The 19,399-nt window shown below is 39.3% G+C and overlaps 1 protein-coding gene and 1 long non-coding RNA gene across 6 annotated transcripts in view; one reads left to right on the top strand and one right to left on the bottom strand.

The window, feature by feature from the left end:
- The window catches only part of UBE2E3 (ubiquitin conjugating enzyme E2 E3), an 83,122-nt gene that overhangs the window by 48,395 nt on the left and 15,328 nt on the right, over nt 1-19,399 (bottom strand). The window lies entirely within an intron of this gene.
- Nucleotides 15,963-19,399, top strand: part of LOC122462509 — a 174,778-nt gene continuing 171,341 nt past the window's right edge. The window contains exon 1 of the long non-coding RNA XR_006285072.1: nt 15,963-17,050. This is a non-coding gene — a long non-coding RNA (uncharacterized LOC122462509). The remainder of the gene's footprint in view (nt 17,051-19,399) is intronic.

The raw sequence follows: 19,399 nt of genomic DNA, 5'->3' as shown, positions 1-19,399 counted from the left end.
GCAGTGCATTTGGTCTATACCTAATTTGTGGATTGTTTGGCCAGAGGTTAATCAATTGACATTAACCAGCACTAAGGTTTAAGTTAAGAAACAAAACAAATCAAATCACACCATCCCCCACCCCCACATTCTAGAATATGTAACAGGATTAAAGGGATATTGACAACTTCAGTTGTTTGAGGATTCTAGTTTTGAATTGAGTACCCTGTAAATAAAGAACAAATTTTTAAAGAATTCCTTTCAAAAATTAAGGGATTTTTTTGCATCTCTGATGATGTTTAGAAGTACAGAGGGCCAGACAGCAACACCATCCAACATGCTTGGGTCCCTGGCCCTTTACTTTCCCCTCTGTACACACACATCTGCCTGATGTCTCTTCGGAGGACCCACTTGTGATGTTGCACGCCATATGCTTTATGAAAATATGCTTATGAATGTGAATATGATGAAACTGGAATATGCTTTATGCAAAAGGTCTCTTCGGTTTCAGCTTTTACTGCTGAAGTTACTGGCAAGCACCCTGCTGCAGCATCTGGAGAAGGAAACACTAGTGAGCATGTTTCTGGCACGAGCGCGATGTTGATATGCCAGTGCATGAGACAGGAAGTGCAATTATCCATCAACAAAACAATGAAACTGACCATACACAGAGTGCTGCCTAACACCCACGGTAAACAACTGGAAAAAATACTGTCACTAAACTCACATTGTCTGTCACTGTAGGAAATTTTTTTTACACAAATGCGATTTCCAAGTTTATAGTGTCCCTTTAAGGAACATAAATAAATTTTTAAAAATCTAGTATCCTTTGTATAACTGTTTCTCTAGTACTTAGCTCTAGGATTAAAAGAAACTACAATTATTCGCATAAAAAGATCAAAGCATGAAATGATAATATAGGCTTAGTTTTCTCAAAGATACTACAGTAATGTTTTGTACAAATTGCTTCTGGAATCTGAATAGGCACTCTGAGTTTATATATTTTTGTTTAGGAACACTTCCTCCCAGAGGGGCTTGACTACACTGGCACTTTACAGCACTGCAACTTTCTCGCTTGGGGTTGTGAAAAAACACCCCCCTGAGCGTGGCAAGTTTCAGTGCTGTGAAGCGCCAGTGTAGACAGTGCACCAGTGCTGGGAGCTCCGTCCCTCATGGAGGTAGTTTTTTTACAGCGCTGAGAGACCTCTCTCCCAGTGCTGCGCTGCGACCACACAAGCCACGTTAAAATGCTGCCACGGCAGCGCTTTAACGTGGTCAGTGTAGACTAACGCTAAGAAGTTCAGTCTTGAGTGAAGTGATAATTTTATGAAGGTGTTACAGAAAGCAAAGGAGGAAACATGATACACAAAAGTCAGTCAATCTGGAAATCAAACCAGTCTGCTTCCCTAGGAATCTGTACTAGCTGAGATGCTCAATTAAAGGAGATGGTCTCTCTGTCTAGAGAGACAGGGAAGGTAATAGGTTGTTTAGTAGGAAAAAAAACAAACCCCACAAATTAAGGTTTCAAATTTTTGAAAATGTTTTATTGGTTTCAATGCCATTAGGAAAATACTTAATAATACAATTGTTACACTAATATACAATGCCACCTAGTGAACAGAGTACAAAAATTCACACCTCAGGCTTTATTAAAAGATCAGTTCTTGTAGGAAATCTAGTGTTAGTGGAGCTGTTGTTACATGTAGTATAAAATCCAGGCCTGTAAACATTTTAAAAGTAAAAATCCACGTCTTCATTTGATCAAAAGAATGGAGCCATTTCAGGTTTAAGGTAAACTAATTTAAGAAACTTACAATATAGAAAAGGAGTACTTGTGGCACCTTAGAGACTAACCAGTTTATCTGAGCATGAGCTTTCGTGAGCTACAGCTCACTTCATCGGATGCATAGCATATCGTGGAAACTGCAGAAGACATTATATACACACAGAGAAATGGCCCTACTTGATGATCACTTTAGATAAGCTGTTACCAGCAGGAGAGTGGGGTGGGAGGAAGTTTTGTTTCATGGTCTCTGTGTGTATATAATGTCTTCTGCAGTTTCCACGATATGCTATGCATCCGATGAAGTGAGCTGTAGCTCACGAAAGCTCATGCTCAAATAAACTGGTTAGTCTCTAAGGTGCCACAAGTACTCCTTTTCTTTTTACGAATACAGACTAACACGGCTGTTACTCTGAAACCTTACAATATAGAGGGACTAGGGATGTAAAATGTTAACCCCCGCACCCAGCGGCCTCGTGCCAGCCGGAGCAGTCCCAGCCGGAGCAGCCCCAGCCCCTGCCCCGCCGAACGAAGTCGGCCCTTTAAATCAGTGAACTGTTTAAATGAAATCTTTTAAATAGTTTGAACGGTTTACTTTTTAAACGATATTTACATCCCTAAGAGGGGCAGATATGGTTATTCATATCAGCGTTTGAATGCACATAGAAAGGAGACACAAGGCAAAACTCACCAAATCCTTTTCAAAGAAAGAACAGCTGCAAAAAAGTCTATTTTACATAGCAAAAGAATTTACATGCTTTTTGAAGTATTTTTTGAGAAAACACGTATTATTTGGAGAATTTATGCAGCTTTATCTAGACCTAATGTTACACTTAATTAAAAAAAAAAGGCACTGGAAGTTCAACTCATTGCTTGCTCTGAAAGGTGGGATAAACACCAGTGCCACCAGCTAGCTGTAATTAGCTGCTAATGGAAATTACCAACAGACACAACTAAAAGTTTAAATCAATTGATTCTGCTTCCTTCTTATGAGAAAATTGGAGTTTCAGGCCTGCATTCCACAATGGGGAATCTAAGAGCCAATTTGACAAGTCGGGAAAGTGTCCTTTTCTGTGGTCTGTTTTAACTATGAATGTGCTCAATATACTTTTATACACTGTTCAGGTTCTCTTTCCCATTAAACCACAAGGCAAATAACTGGAACAAATAATTAAAAGATGGGAATAGCTTTCTGTCCTAGTTATTTTCTTTTCACAGGCATGGAAATGGGAGGATTGATAGCACAGGTTGCAAGGTGAGGAGATGTGAATAAGGATAATAAGGGTCACAGGACTTGCATCAGGAAAAGGAGTCTCAACAGAAGGGAGAAAAACAAAACCCCAAACTACGTATATCTCATTTGTTTCAGGCTTCACCCAAAATTCCCCAGATTCTGTGAACCTTTGCATTTTGGCTACAGTCCTGCCCCTCTCAAGTAAAATTTCAGCAATGGCTGTATAAACATCCAGTTGTCCCCTGCTCTGCTTTATGGTCTGGAAATATATTCAGCTAGACATTGTTTTTGATCAGCGTTTGATTATCTTGATATTCAGGGTTACACTACCCTGTACTGTCATAGAGGCTGTGCATCCTTGACCTCTTCTGACCGTGTCCTCCTTCACCCAAGTTGTATCAAGCAGACACTAGTTTTTGAGCTGTGAAAAATAAGGGACGTGACACCTTGGCCAATGCTGGTTTGTGTGCAATAAACAAACTCTGGACTCATTAGTCCTGCTCTAATTGAACTTTGTCTCTAGCACCTAGGGATACCTGCAGATCTGGCATGGTCAATGTGTTTCCATTACACTTTAGTTTCCCAAGACTCTCCTTAAGTTGCAGTGAAAATATCTTGCATGCTATCAACCTCCTTTTATATGACCATATGCATAACTTAGTCGTCTGTTTACCTTTTTGAAATGGAAATTCCTCTACAAGTGATTTAAATATAAATCAGGGGCCTGCATAAACTCTCTCCAGTTCAACAGCGTATACCAGCCTATCAAACAAGCCAATATGGATATAAACAGAAACAAGTTTCTGTTCAGCTACCCTTCAGCATCAGCACCATCTGTCTGTTATGAAACTTAGTCAATGATAACTTCAGACTTACCCAAGAACTAACTGATTTGGGGGATGTAACACACAACACTAAGGACAATGTTTACATGAAAGCTTACTGGAAGAGGGCAGAGTTTAGTCAAGCAGAAACACAGGCATGGGAAAGTAACCTTTTCTGACATTAGATGGACTGGTCACATTGTAAAACTCTTGGAATTTATGTAGATGCTTCTACAATCAAGTGTTCCTAGCTTCTATTTTGCTGCATTTCCTGAGCAGCAGGACAGTGACAGCACAGCAGATCTGCCATAATCGCTCACACTCCAGATGTCCCATTTACCCACAGCTCCCCTCTCCCAAATGCTCTTTTAGCACCCACTTCCTTTTCTTGCTAATGTTGTTAATTTTTGAAAAGATATTAGGGAGAGAGGGGGAATTGTTTCAGAATTCTTCCATCTCCAAGGGAAAAAAATAGACCATTTGAAACAAATATTAAGATATTTTCCCAAAAAAACTCTTGTAAAGGCCATTTTGCTGCGATTCTTTTCTTTGAAGGAGCCATCTTAATATCTGAATCAGTATGGGATGTTGGCTTTTCAGAAGGGGTATGATTCCCTCCCCCCCCCACAGGAACAGAAAAAAGTCTGTCAAGACAATTCTGGCTATGTACTATCTTCTATTTTTTAAGACACCACTTCATTCTTAAAACTATTAATATGGAGATTTGTACAAAAATGGGATCTTCATTTAAGATCTCATTTGTTCCTGTTGCTTTCTTGGCACCTGAAATTTTAATGCTGTGTTTCATTTCTCTCTTTGTAATATAATCATCACTCTTACTAAACAGACAATAAGCCAAAACATGCTCTTTCGTTTAAAAAAAGTGGAAGAGGAAAGACTCTGCTGAAAACTACATGGACCAGATCCTTAGTTGACGTGCACTACCACAGATCCCCGAGCTAAGCTGATTTACACCAGCTGAGATTTTGCCCATGAACTGAGATCCTTCCAGACAAATGCTCCTTTTGGAGAGATTAGAAGCCACACGAAGGAGAGCAGGGAAAATGGCATCAGATATTTGCTTAGTCCAAAGAGCCATAGGAAATTTAAGTCACATGTTGTATGCATTCATTTGGGGTGCCTGGTCCTCTGACATATCCTGGCTTGACCCTGTCTGCGCTCAGTATCATGGCTGGCTTTGGAGGGCTATGAGCCACAAATCAGAAGTGAGCCCAAGGACTTTCCCAAAGAAAAATACATAAGTTGCCAAGTACGTCAGTATGCTGCCTAGAGAGATTATGCCATGGCTTTGCCTTCTTAAGGCTCACTGCATTCAAAATGCCATTGAACCCCCAATGTGCAGCTTTCTCCCACTGAATCTGGCAGGGATGAATATCCCTCACAGGCTTTGCTGTTCTCCTTTCTGACTTTTCAGTTTATATGTGTTTGCTGCCTTCTAAAGGGCAGATCAAAAGGAAATATTTGGCCAGTAGTTTGAAATTCATTCTTCAAATGAGAAATTCCCTGGAAAGTGTATAGCTTTAAAGAATTCAGCCCAGGAGAAAAAAAGGTGTCAGAATCACAATTTAGTATTTTATCTTGAAAATATATGTCATGACGACTGAGGTTTGCATGTCCACTTCTACAAGAGAAAACTAAAATAACTACCAACACTTCCAACTCAACAGATCATGTCAAAGGAGAACATAAATTTTTACTCATGGCACTAGTTTACATTTGAAACATTTTCAAAATATTGTTTTAGCTGGGTATAATAGACCACCAGAAGATTTGACACACAGCAAACAAAGGGCTTCAATTAAACAGCTGGCAAAAGGCCAGAAAGAGATAAGGGCCCAGGCTGTCACTTGCTAGACAATATATATGGTTATTTTGGCAGCCAAAACAGAATGTGATAATTGAGCCATGACACATTTAAAAAAGCACATAATTTTAAAAGGAAAAGGTTCCTGAGCACTAAAAAAAAAGAAAGAAAACATTTGTAGTGTGCCTATACCAAACCAAGATGCAGAACTAATGATGGGATCCGATTGATTGCATATCAGTGGTTCATAAAGTCACAGATTCCAAGGCCAGAAGGGACTGTTGTGATCATCTAGTCTGCCTTCCTGTATAACACAGGCCATAGAAATCCCCCAAAATAATTCCTAGAGCAGATCTTCAAGAAAAACATCCAGTCTTGATTTAAAATGGTCAGTGATAGAGACTCCACCACGATCCTTGGTATATGGTTCCAATGATTAATTACACTCACCATCAAATATTTATGCCTTATTTCCAGTCTGAAATGGTCTAGTTTCAATTTTCAGCCACTGGATCACGTTATGCCTTTCTTGCTAGACTGAAGAGCCCTATGAGGGAGTTAAGGAGAAACTGTGGTCCCAGCCAGCCCCACCCAGCTGAATCTGCAGAGCATGCTCCAGCTGGAGGTGGAGCTTAAAAGGGAGCCAGACAGCTCAGAAAGGGCCTGACAGCGTAGGGGAAGAGACCTACCCTGAGGGCTCCTGGAGATGGGTTCTGCAGAAACCTCCTTTGGGAGAGAAAGCAGCTATTTGCTGAGCCCAGAGGGGCTGACAGCTCAATTATTATCTTTTCTTTTACTACCTTAGGGCAAACTGTAAGACTTTGGGAAGAGAGAGGGTGGTAGGAAGTAGCCCAGGAAGGCAACCTTAAGGCACTCCTGGTGCTGGACATTGGTACCTCTTACAGGGCCCTGGGCTGGAGCTTGTTAAGGGCCCAAAAAGCTCATTTCTGGACCTCCTTTAGGGCAAGAAGGAAAGGGTAAAGACTGGCTGGAACTGGACATTCATGGGGGTCAATAGATGGACCCTGTATCTTCCCTGAAACCCTGCCACACTGGGGAGAGAGAAGATTGACTGATGACCTGACTGGAGGGTAGGGTCAATCCCCATCAAAAGGCAGATGGCCACAGGGCATTATGATGGCCCAGGGGAAAGATTAGAGTTTCGACCTCTGTGGTAAGCAGAGGTCTAAACCCGTAGCCCCTAGGTGACGCCACCAGCAAACACTACCCATCACAAGCCCATTATTAAATATTTGTTCCCCAAATAGATACCAATAGACTATAATCAAATCACTCCTTTTTGTTAAATGGTTTGAACTCTTTGAGTCCGTCGCTGTAAGGCAGGTTTTCTAATCCTTTAATCATTCTCGTGGCTCTTCTCTGAAACCTCTCCAATTTATCAATATCCTTCTTGAATTTTGGGCACCAGAAGTAGACACAGCTTTCCAGTAGCGATTCCACCACTGCCAAATGCAGAGGTAAAATAACCTCTTTAACTCCTACTCGAGCTTCCTCTGTTCATGCATCCCAGGATCGCATTAACTCTTTTGTCTACAGCATCATACTGAGATCTCATGTTCAGCTGATTATCCACCCCGACTCCCAAATTTTTTTCAGAGTCACTGCTTCCCAGGATAGAATCCTCCACCCTGTAATTAGGGCCTACATTCTTTGTTCCTAGATTTATATATTTACATTTAGCTGTATTAAAACACATATTGTTTGCTTGCATCCCGTTTACCAAACGGTCCAGTGATGACTGCAAACTTTACTCAATGATGACTTTATGTTTTCTTCCAGGTCATATATTAAAATGTTAAGTAGTGTAGGGTCAAGAACCAATCCTGGCAGTCCTCCCTTCCCCCCAAACACACCTACTTGAAACGATTCTCTGTTTAGAGTTCCATTTTGAGACCTATCTGTTAGTCAATGTTTAATCCATTTAATGTGTGCTATGTTAATTTAACATCATTCTAGTTTTATAATCAAAATGTCTTGTAGTGTTTTAATCATCTACATATAATCAAACAAAAAATGTAGGTATAAAAGTCCATGGAGAATAAGTATCAATGCTTTACCTTAAAAACGAGATAAATCTACAAAACTGTGTTGCATGGTTTTTTGTTTTTCAGTGCACTTAAATGTTAACTCAAAGACCAAGCTATTACATAGCTGAATTTTTACTTCTAAAATTATAATGCACGTTAACTTGATTTCAAACTTAAACAAAAAAACCCCACAATCTTCCTATATACTTTGAGTACTAAAATATTTAAAAAAAAAATTATGAACAGAATACATATCTCCTAAATCAACTTTCTCCTACAAGAAAAAATGACTGCTGTGTTTAAAACATAAAGTACATTATGATGTACAATAGCTGTTTGGAAAACAAAGCCCACAAGCTTTATATTTTGTATGCAACATTCAGAAATTGCACTGTCTCACTGTACGCGTGGTTTTATTAAATAATTCAAGGACATAACAACGAACAAATGTACTGAATAAAGACATCATTTTACGTTAACCCCAAACACTCATGTAAAGCCTCCCTATAACGGAGCTGAAGCTTACATGCTGAGACTGCTCCATTTCTTTCTGGAATAAAGTACTCAAAAATCTTATCCATCCTCAACCCCACTCCAAAAAAAACCCCTCAGAATTTAAGCTAGTCCATGAGCTACAACTATAAACATATGGCACGACAGCTAAATTAAGCTACAAAGAGCTTACTTCCTAATCTTACACTAAACTTAATACTGAACTAAAAATGTATTTAAATGAACACTCAAAATTCATCATGTGCATTCTGTAACAGTAGGGCATTGTCTACACTAGAGAACTTTAACACCCCCCCACCCACCCACCCACACACACCGTATCTATTTTTTCAGTTTCAGTCCCACCAGTGTTAGCAACAGTGGGGCTACAGGTACAGATAGACTCTGAAGTCTCCCCAAAATGCTAACACCAATGGGGCTGAACTGCTGCAGGTAATGGTGAGAAACTTTCAAAAAAATTCCCTAGCACAGATTACAACAAGCACTAAAAAAAAAAAAATATATCAAGGAAATCATCTGTTAAGACACTGACATTCAGACCAACTTCATTTCTCATATCCCACCTCTCAATTGTCATTATGCCTAAAGCTGTGCAGACTTGCTCCAGAACAAACTCCCTTCCAGTTCCAAACATTCAACCATCAGTAACATATCTCATCTCTAACAACAAGAGAAGGCTAAAACTGCATATTTATAGTGAGGCCAAAATAAAGACTCCAGACTGCTAGCTGACTTTACACGACTTAAAGCCTAAGCACAGCACAAAATTATAAAAATTCTATAATCTACTTTTTACAGTATGATAAAGAAGTATCTTTAATGACAGTGATACTAACAACAAAGGAAGTGGAAAAGATCAGGCATGAAAGCAGGATATATATTTCTGGCTGTTGCTCTAGGAGATGCATCAGACAAATTTTATTCTTGAAATAGAACAGCAGACTTTTGAGAGTTTCCAATGCATAGCAACAAAAAGTAAAAAATGTTAGTCCTAAGATTTTTTCCCCAAAGAACTTCCCTTTAAGAACACCAACCTGAAAGATCACATTTCCTGTAGAATATTTTGGATCCACCAGGGTAGATAAAAATTGATTAAAAAAAAAAAAAATTTAAGTCAGATTTTATTGATGTTGTTAATTATAAGTTTTTCTTTTTAAAAATAAACCTGCTTAAAGTGAAATCTGAATTTAATACAACACATGTTAAGGCCTAAATTTATTATAAATGTCTTAAAACATTTAGTAAAAAATAAATATGTAGTATCCATGAGACTATCAAAAACTGAATTAAAGGCTTCTTTTCTATGTTAAAAAAAAAAAGAATAAGGGGAAAAAATCTAACTTTTGAGATCAAGATTTATAAATATGGCACAATAGGTCAGCCCAAGTAACTTAGGAGACTGTCTAATTTTCAAGAGACTTAGGTGAGTAGTAGGGTTGTCAGGTGTCTGGTTTTTAACTGAACACCTGGTCAAAAAGGGACCCTCCCCAGAGCTCTCCACCCCAGTGAAAATGAGCGAGTGAGTGAGGGTTGGGGAGAACGAGTGACGGGGGGGGGGGGGGGAGATGGAGTGAGTCGTGTGGGGCCTCAGAGAAGGGGCGGAGCAAGGGTGTTCCATTTTGTTCGGTCAGAAAGTTGTCAACCCTAGCAAGAAGGAACTTAAGCTCCACTTTCACTTAGGTATAGTTGAAAATTTTCCAAGGCTGACCTAAAATAATCAGTTTAATTCAGGGACTACAGTTAATCCTGTTCCTTTAATATACCATTTTGTTGTAAATGTGAAACATGTTTTGATAAGAGCAGGTATGTATCCAAAACATTCAATGTTGTTACTAAAAATAAATTTATATGCTGTTGTGTTTAATTAAATTCCAGTTATCATCCTATTGCAGCTTGACACAGATCATGTGCAAAAATTATCTAGTAAATAAATACTGTATCATTCATTTTCTAACATACTAAAATGTACAATTAATAAAAATCTGAAAGTATTAAGCTACATAATTGCTTAAATAAATGTTTCTAGGTACAGTGTACCCTCCTAGGTAGCAAAAAGATCGGCCAAATCTGGTGAAAAGGCTCCATTTATCTGTAAATCAACATGTTTTAATGGTTGTGTCACCCAATGAGACTGCACCTTTCTTAAGAAAATAACTGCAGTACAAATGGAAAAGCTGATTAAAATCAAGACTTTGCACTGGGTGATTTAAACCACCTTGATTTATATCAGTCCACCCTGGTATCCATTATTGTTTCCACTAACACCTAATGTTATTATCACAAAGATTAGAGAAACATATTTTGTTTGTTTACTTTGCATAGTTGACACTGCTTTGTACATAATCAATTTCACTACTTTGAGGATGGCCCCTTGCACATCTTGTCGCGTGTATTGCTAAGTAAAGCTGTCTACCGTCAGCTGAAACAAGACCAGATTCAGGAAAGCACTGAAGCACATGCTTAATATTTATTTACATGCTTAAGTGCTTTCCTCAATATGGATGGGTGAGAGGGATCCCTCAGGACTTTCCTGAAGCAGTGACACAAACTGGAGAAGTAACAGGTAGGTGTATGAATGGAGACGCAGAGGAGAGTGGAAGAGGAATGAGCCAGAGCTAGATAGTGTTGCTCATAGGCCTGCCCAAACAATCCTTCTAAATCTCAGCAAGGAAGGAGAAAAGCCTTTCTCCCCCCCAAGAATTAAAAAAAAAAAAAAAAAAATTGGCTGCTCTATTTGAAAATTAATACATTTTACAAAACTTAATCATTTTAAAAAATCATGTTGACAGTGACCTTTTAACACCAGGAACCCGCAATCATGATTACATCACAGGGGAAGTGGCAGACAGTAACTAAAATAGACAGGTGTTTGTGATACTACAAAAGATGAATATCACATTGAATTCACTAAATTCACACAGCTTTCAACTACAAGTGCAGAACATAGTCATCCAGAAACCAGGGAGCAGCAATTTACTGTGTTGGCGCACACGCACAAGCCAGTCAGTGAAACAGATCAACCAACACAGAAAGCTCTATACCAGCAGTTCTCAAACTTTATTGCACCACGACCCTCTTCTGACCACAAAAATTACTGCATGACCCCACGAGGGTGGACCAAAGCCTGAGCCTGGCCGAGCCCCAGGCAGAGGGGCCAAAGCTGAAGTCCAAACCCTGCCACCCAGGCAGTGGGGCCAAAGCTGAAGCCCAAGGGCTTCAGCTCCAGGTGGGAGGAAGGAAGGCAAAGCCAAAGCCCAAGGGCTTCAGTCCTTGGGGTGGGGGGGGGTGGGGGGCCTGTAACCTGAATCCCACCATCCAGGGCTGCAGCTGAAGCCTGAGCTCTGCAGCCCTTGGGCTTCAGCCCCAGGCGGTGGGGCTCGGCTTCAGCCCTGGGCCCCAGCAAGTCTAATGCCAACCCTGGCAACTCCATTAAAATGGAATTGCGACCCTCTTTGGGGTCCCGACCCACAGTTTGAGAACCACTGCCCTACACTGTCAGAGAGAGCAAACAGTTAAACTATTGTATTGACACAAATAAATTTAATCTGTACATTCCTGGCCTCCCTAAGGGAGAAGAGATATCTGATCTGCTATTTTAAGCAATGGTTAGGAAAAAATCTAAATCAAGATATGGAAAATGAGTCAGGGTCCACAGAATTAATGGGAAAGGCCCTTTACTAATAAGGAAGATGCAAAAACTGAGATTATTAAAGAATTTTAGCAGCTGACAAGAAAAACAAGCGTCTGAAGTGCAAAGATTTTGTCCTTCCTATATTTTGGACTCTACTCTTACTAAGAAGAGAGACTATCTAGCTGTGAAGAGTACCTTCATGGAATTAAATGTGATGATTCACTTTTGTAGTTAAGAAGTCTTTAGAGAAAGCACAAAGGAAAACAGTTTCGGGACACGAAGGGAAAAAAACCACACCAGCCTTACTGAGCAAGATAGTACATGAGAAATGTGGATAAAGCTGTGCTGGGAACAGTCAAAGGAATAATTGATATATAATGTAACTGAAGAAGAATGTGAATTTTAAAAATGTTAATTTATTAACATCTATCTAGGGAATCAAAGAGCTGTTTCTTGTTGTGGCCACGTTAATTCAATATTGCATTTGGGCTTTTGCTCTTGGCTGTAATTGCTGTACAGACTTGGTCTCAAAAATACAAGGAACTATAGCGTGCAATAAAGCGAAGCACTTTTACCTGCTCAGCGTTGTGTTCAACAGTGTTTGTAAAACACATGTACCGGTATCCTTCCCTCCCCACAAACTGGGATACACTATAGGAGATTACAACACATTCAGCAGTGTAAATCCTCTAGTCAGTATTCACATTCTGGCTGAGTTTCCTGGTGTTTTAAATTTATCTAACAGGACACCAATAATAATAATAATAAAAACTTTAGACTTCTTTTATTTCTTTATATTTCACATTTTAAAAAGAAGACCCATGCAAAAAGCTTGGAGCACCGTGACAATAATTACATTTACAGTCCACCTAGCAGCATTAAATTTATTTGTATAGTTGAATTAACTCTGCAAACCAGAAGCATTAAATAATTAGTGGTAACAATTTATAGCAGATAGCAAAAATGAAAATAGAAAATCTCTCGTAAAGCTTCTCTCTACCAATCATGCCCAGGAACAATCATACCAAGGAACATCCTTCTTCCAAAACCCTGTTTTAAAGCATTCATCTTAATTACCACAGCACCATGTTCACTGTATTAGAACTTCTACAGGAAATTGGAGCATCTGCTGTTATCACGCTTTCACTTCTTAGCCCTTCCAAGTTCAGATCCTTGGTGCAATGTAGTGCAGCCACTTTGCATTACCTCACTGGCAGAATCTGGCCATACAGCTAGCATATCTGGGTCACAACGATCACTCCTCAGTGAGATACAGGTTCATAACAGACCCTATTCTGTGCTGCCAGTGTTAGAACATGGTTATGGGACCCCTAGAAAGCACTAGTCCCTGACTGAGGTTTTGGACCCTGAGGATAATTAACAGCTGGTGTAATTTAGACCAGCCTCTCTAGCTGCTGTAACTTTACACTAGTGGCCCCAGAATCAGAGGCAAACGTGAGCTTCTCTGCCCTTTTCTGACCTGCTCTTGATTGCAGTTTGACTAGCCCTCAGGGTCTGGTCTTTCAGATGACTCAAACAATATTTCCATCGTGCCATAATGACTGATACTGTTTTACACTTTTCTAGCATTCTACACAACTAGCAATCCCTGGTGCACAGATTTTACATATTGAAGGTATGAGTGGGTACAATACAAGACATATAAACACAGCTTGTCAAATCATTCATTGCAAATAACATCTGTTGCAAATCTAGCCCTATTTGACTTATTCTTTCTCTGAATGGCGAACACTTAGAAAAAAAACAAACAAACAGTTTACACAAACAATGGTCTATGGACTGTGCACTACCTTATTTATTAAATGTGCTGTATGATTGTGTTTGCTTTATAATTGGACGACCAAAGGTTTCTAAATTAAGAAACTTCTAGAACACATTTTTGGATGAACATTGGTTTGTGCTAAGATTTGCGGAAACTTGTTATTCACAAATATATCCATAAATACCTGGAAGACTCCAAACAGTAACATTCATGGGCCTAGCAAATTACAGAAAACCAGTCTCAGCACTTATATTTTTGAATCAGTTTTAAAAAAAAGTTACCACCTCAAGTTCTAAATCTAGTGCTATGTAGGTAATCGCAGAAGTGGGTGGGTGACCATTGTAGCTGGAAGGTTTCCCAGATTAGTTGGCTTTTCAGGAGGATTTTAAATGGGAGCTAGCCAGCTTAGTTCATGTATAGAAGTAGGAAAACTTTTACTGTCACCCTTCCTTCACCCATACCAAAACAAGTGAAGGCACAGCGAAACTCTGAAGCCTCAGACCCTGGATTCTATTATTTGGTACCTGAATCAGAAAATGCTTAGTCTTCCATGTTCAAAAACCTAAAAATGCCTGTTGTAGCAGTAAAGTTAAAGAGAAAATTAACTATTGCAAATACTGATATAAGGCTACTAATGCAGATGCAAGTTTGGAATCTATTTTGGCTAAAAGTAGTGTAACAGCTAAGGAAACAAAGCAGAGCGTTACCCTGACCCTGCTTTACAATTCTGCCCAGTAAGTGGTAGTCTTTTAAAACTTAGATTAAAAAATGATATTAAAGCAAATGTTAAAAAAATTATAGAATACACAGGTTGGGAAAAGAGTGTCTGTACATCTGGGTACAGTGCTTAGGTTATCCACAAATTTCAAAGTTAATTTTTAAAAGTCATATGATACACAGAGTATATAATCAGCAATAACCCAAATTTAGGTGAATAGATTTAACAATACAGTTTAGATATTAGATCCGAATACTTGGGTACATCACTCATGAAAAGTTGTACAGAGATTTGGTTGTGAAAAGAAAAGTAAATCAATGAGTGAAGACTGTCCCTCAGTAATTGAGAATTAAGTTGGTTGTCCCTTTAGCAAATACAATCCATGAGGAAAGTATTTGTTACTTTCCTGACTGCGCTTCTCATTGGCACTCCAGTTCGATTCCTCCCTTAACAACACAGACAATATACAAAAAAGTAACCCAAGATAGACATGGATAGAAGAGCCTTGTTCATGCTCTAAGGGATATCTGATGGTGTGGGAGGGAGTCAAACTCCTCCATTGATTGAAACACCCCTAATTTAAAACAATTTCTGAAGTATGGATAATCTCCTATACAGTAACTGATTTACCAGTGTAGAGATGTATCCTGTTGTCCTTTTTTATTCTCCAGCCTCAATGTATTTCAGTGGTGAGTTCTGCACATAGGTGTTCAATGACAGGGTATCACCACCTTCCCAAGAATTCAGCAGCCAAAGAATCTGGCACAACATCCACACTCTGCCTCAGAACTGTGTTCCAGATTGAAAGATTTAATTTGCGTTTGTAGGCTTCTAGCCCAGATATTTGTGAAGACAGCCTAAAAAACGTGAGCCAAGTACAAACTGATGCAATGGTGTCTACATGAGTCTGCAGAAAGTCTGAAAAAAATCTCAGATGTGAATTGCTAACACCTTCACTTCAATGTGTTAAATTGGAAACCACAAAGCGGCAGTTTAAATGTCAATTTCACTTGCTTACCATTTAGTTGAAACATCCAGGTAAGATGCTTGTCCCGCCCCCACTTCCCCATCCCCAACTGCTTGCCATGCCTCCCCATGTACCAAAATCTAAACTGTCCAAGAGCTTCTGCTTCCCCAAATAACTTTTCAATGTAGTAATGATGGTTTGTCAGTACAAAATCTCCTGCACAATGTGGGAATGGCATAGAGTAAATTGAATCTAATACCATGACATATAAAGTGTACAGATTGCATTTATCATTTACATATTGAAGTAACACATTTTAAAAACATTTAAATGAAACTCCAGCAGATCTTCCCATCAGCATCCTTGCAGTGCTATTGTAACCCACGCACCTTCTGGGTGTGGTGTTCTGTCCCATCTAGTGGCACTGAGACCACTTAGAGAGAGAGATAAAATGAACCTGCTCTACGGCCTTAGCTAATAGGCAGGTGGCTTTTAGCCCATGCGGTAGAGGCTCATGCACTAAGCTCCAGAGGTCCCAGGTTCAATCCAACCCGCTGACGACGGGGTCTGTTGGCATTACACTATAACATGCAGGGACATAGCTGCAGAATTCAGGTCCAACTTATTGCAGAGTACCTGGGACCCACAGACATAATAGGGGGGCTCCCCAAATCCAGAGAGTGAAATACAAATGTACTTCTCATGAGGGCCTGTACCCAGACATTTAGCAGTAGACCTTTGCATGCATCACACAGTATGCCACTGCAACTTTTATCCACAGGAAGACTCACCACAGGATAAAGGAAACCATTGGTAGGGGATTTTGAAAATATTAGGCTTCTAAAATAAAAGCTAGTTCATATGGGAGCTACATAACATTCCCCAAAGATTAAAGAACTGACAGAAATGCTGATCCCTCTGTGATGCTCCTGCACAGAGCTTCTTTATTGCAACATAAATGCAGCAGGCGGAGAAGACTAAAATGTATTTAAAATGTTTTAATTGAAACTACTACAAAAAGAAAGGGCAAGATAGATGTATTTTGTATGTTAAAGAGAGTCAGAAAAAGTAAATTCTAGTGGTTTATATGCCTTAATACATTTAAAGAGCTCTTAATATTGGGAACGGTCTTCTATTTGGTAGACAAAAAGTAAGTACCGCCCCAATCCTGTAAACTCATACACAGGGTTTAATCCTTGCACCCTCCAGGAGGTTCACACTTTGTGCAGGCATTCACCCATACATATAGGCTTGCAGGATCAAGGTCTAGTTGTACATGTTCCCAGACACAGAAGGTACAACATGAAAAGAACCACCCCCACAAAGTTTATGTCCCAGAATTAATCTACTTTACAACAGTTAGAATCTACTGGGGAATGAATGACCTATTTAAAAAAACCACCATTTTTATTCTTTTGCAAACTTAGAAGCAATAATTCACTGAGAGCCCAATTTAACTAAGAAATATTGTGATGCATTGTTAAAATAAACAGCCTATTGCCATATTACATTGCTGTCAAAGAAAAATATTTTGCAACACAACAGACTAACACACACCAGAATACCCTCTTTTTTTTTTTTTTTTTAATTACTTGACTCTTACCACAGCAGGTTTGCACTCGTGTAGGGATGTTTTCCCAGCATGCTTTGCGGGAGGCTGGCCCTTTATATTTGGCAGAACCAGCTAGCTGCAGGCCTAAAGTGGCTATTTACAGCTAGCAACTCCACCTTGCTCTCTGGAGCAGGTAAGACCTTAATTCCTATTACATTTCTTTTTTTATTGCTAAGGAGGCACAGTGTTTCTCAAATGGCAAAAATGACTAGAACTGATAATTATGCTAATCTGGAAAAAGTACAAACAATGAAGCATAAACAAACAATTAAAACATTTTAAAGAGAACAACTTCCTTAAAGAATTTTATTCTAAAATTTACTTTTTCCAGCGACTACTTGCTTTATTTGAATTTTGATGTATTTTGTGTTAGCAGTAATACTTTATATGACATTTCTGCTTTTGTATTTCTCACATGTATAAATGAATCAGTGCTATTTTTCTGCTTTACTCCCTTCCAGCAATCTGCCTCTTAGATACAAAATTCAATTACCACATTTGGGGCCAAATTAACAGCTGGTGTTGTTGGATGCAATTCCACTGAGAAACTCTTATGCCAGCAGTGAATTTGGACTCTGGCTTTAAATATTAACCAAATCAGACAGACTATTAACTAGCGCTTTCTGAAGCTGAAATTTACTTGAAAAAAAATCAGTCATATTACTATTTTATACCCTCAAAATACTACAAATGCCACATTAAAGACTTGGAGACGAGGGAGGAGGGTGGCATTGGACACTACAATAACAACCATATCTTTCTATGTACACAGTTTGAAAGAAAACTACTTTTCTGGCAAAGAGAATTGTTTGTAGTCATGTACTATGCCTGTACTTTAATATTAAGCTTTCCCTGTAACGTTTACTGCCCAAGAGCTGTTGCCTGCATAGTCTTATATACTATAGTATTTTTCCTTTCATGTGAGAAATTGTGTGCCCACTCAGAAACTGTATTTGGCATAAAGCAGGTTGCATTCACCTAAGTTCAGTTTCATGGGAATACAGCATTGGTTACTTTTTTCACTGTAGATGGATTCTATTCTAGTAACAAAGACCTCATCTTCACTTTTCCTTTAGATGGAAAATAAAGCTGGAAATCATTCAAGCAAGCCCTCTGTGCACAGAGCTCCAACCACAGAAATCAAAGTGGGTTTTGTGTACTGAGGGTTTGTTGGATTGTGTAATTTAGTATACATATCTTAGCCTCCTACGGTATACTGCAACCTGTATGAAAGTCTGCATGAAGATAAAGAGAAGAACACTAGGTGATCACCCTTTGCTTAAACAGAAGCTATGGTAATAGCTGCTTCCCAATGAGAAATGTCAGCAGACAGAAATGTAGCTATGTCTCCTTTCATAGTGCTACTAATAATAATATACTTATTCAGATTCATTTTTTTCTCAAAGCATTTAAAATCCAAATTCTGTTTAAAATGCAAACAAAAGTAAACATTTCTCCATTGATTACTGTAGATTATAGAGAGGAAAATATCAAACCTGTGCTATAGGTCACCATACAGGAAAGCAGAAAATGAATGAGAAAACTGTTGTATACACACAGTGGCGGATTTAAAAAATATATATATACATACACACACACACCAGCCACAACTTAATCTATTTTAACAATTCTCACCTGGTGGGGAATCTTCTCTGAATTCTACTGCTTCCCTCCTGTGGGATGATTCTCCATGGGATTCTCCTCACTGAAATTGGAGCTACATTCTCCCCCTAAGGGATAATTCAGAAACCTGAATAAGGCCCCCATCCTGCAATCTGATCTGGATGGGTGGCCCTTGTGTCCATGCAGAGTCTCACTGATGTCTCAGGGCTTGTCATCTTCACTGCAGGGTGAGCTTGAGATACACCTTGAGTGTTGCCCCTAACTCAGCTCCTGTCCCAAATCTTTAGCTCAAGTTTAGTGGCACTGTAAACTTGAGGTGGCTGGCCCATCAGGAGGTTTGGGTTTGAAGCTCAAGTGCTGCTGGCACTCAAGATAGCTATGCAGTGGAGACTTATTTACTCTATGATGCTAATCCAATCAATGTTGTGTGTACAAGGAATGTAGGACTGGGCCCAGTCCCTCCCCAGCGCCAAAAAAAAGGGGGGGGGGCAAAAAGGAACAAAGGTCAGAATTCCCCAGAAGTAACCCATTTGGTTGCTTAAGCTCTTAATGGGGAATGCAGGAATTATTCGGGGAAGTTCTTTGGCCTGTATTATACAGGAGGTCAGACTAGAGGATCACAGTGGTTTCTTCTGGCTTTGGAATCTGTGCAAAGAGATTTGCTGCGTGCTGTTCCATTGTGTGATGTAAGGACTGGAAGCATGTATTTGAATACTTTGAGGTCACTTTTAAATTACAGGACTTAGTATTGTTGCTGAATGATTATGCTACAGATGCGTTAATAAATGTTGTTGTTATAGGAAGGTTCAGAGAGTAACACTTTGTTCCTTTGATGTACTCATTTAAATCCTAAACACAA

The sequence above is a fragment of the Chelonia mydas genome, chromosome 11 (genome assembly GCF_015237465.2).
Source record: "Chelonia mydas isolate rCheMyd1 chromosome 11, rCheMyd1.pri.v2, whole genome shotgun sequence".
Taxonomy (NCBI): Eukaryota; Metazoa; Chordata; order Testudines; family Cheloniidae; genus Chelonia; species Chelonia mydas.
This window is presented reverse-complemented; position numbering and strand designations above follow the sequence as displayed.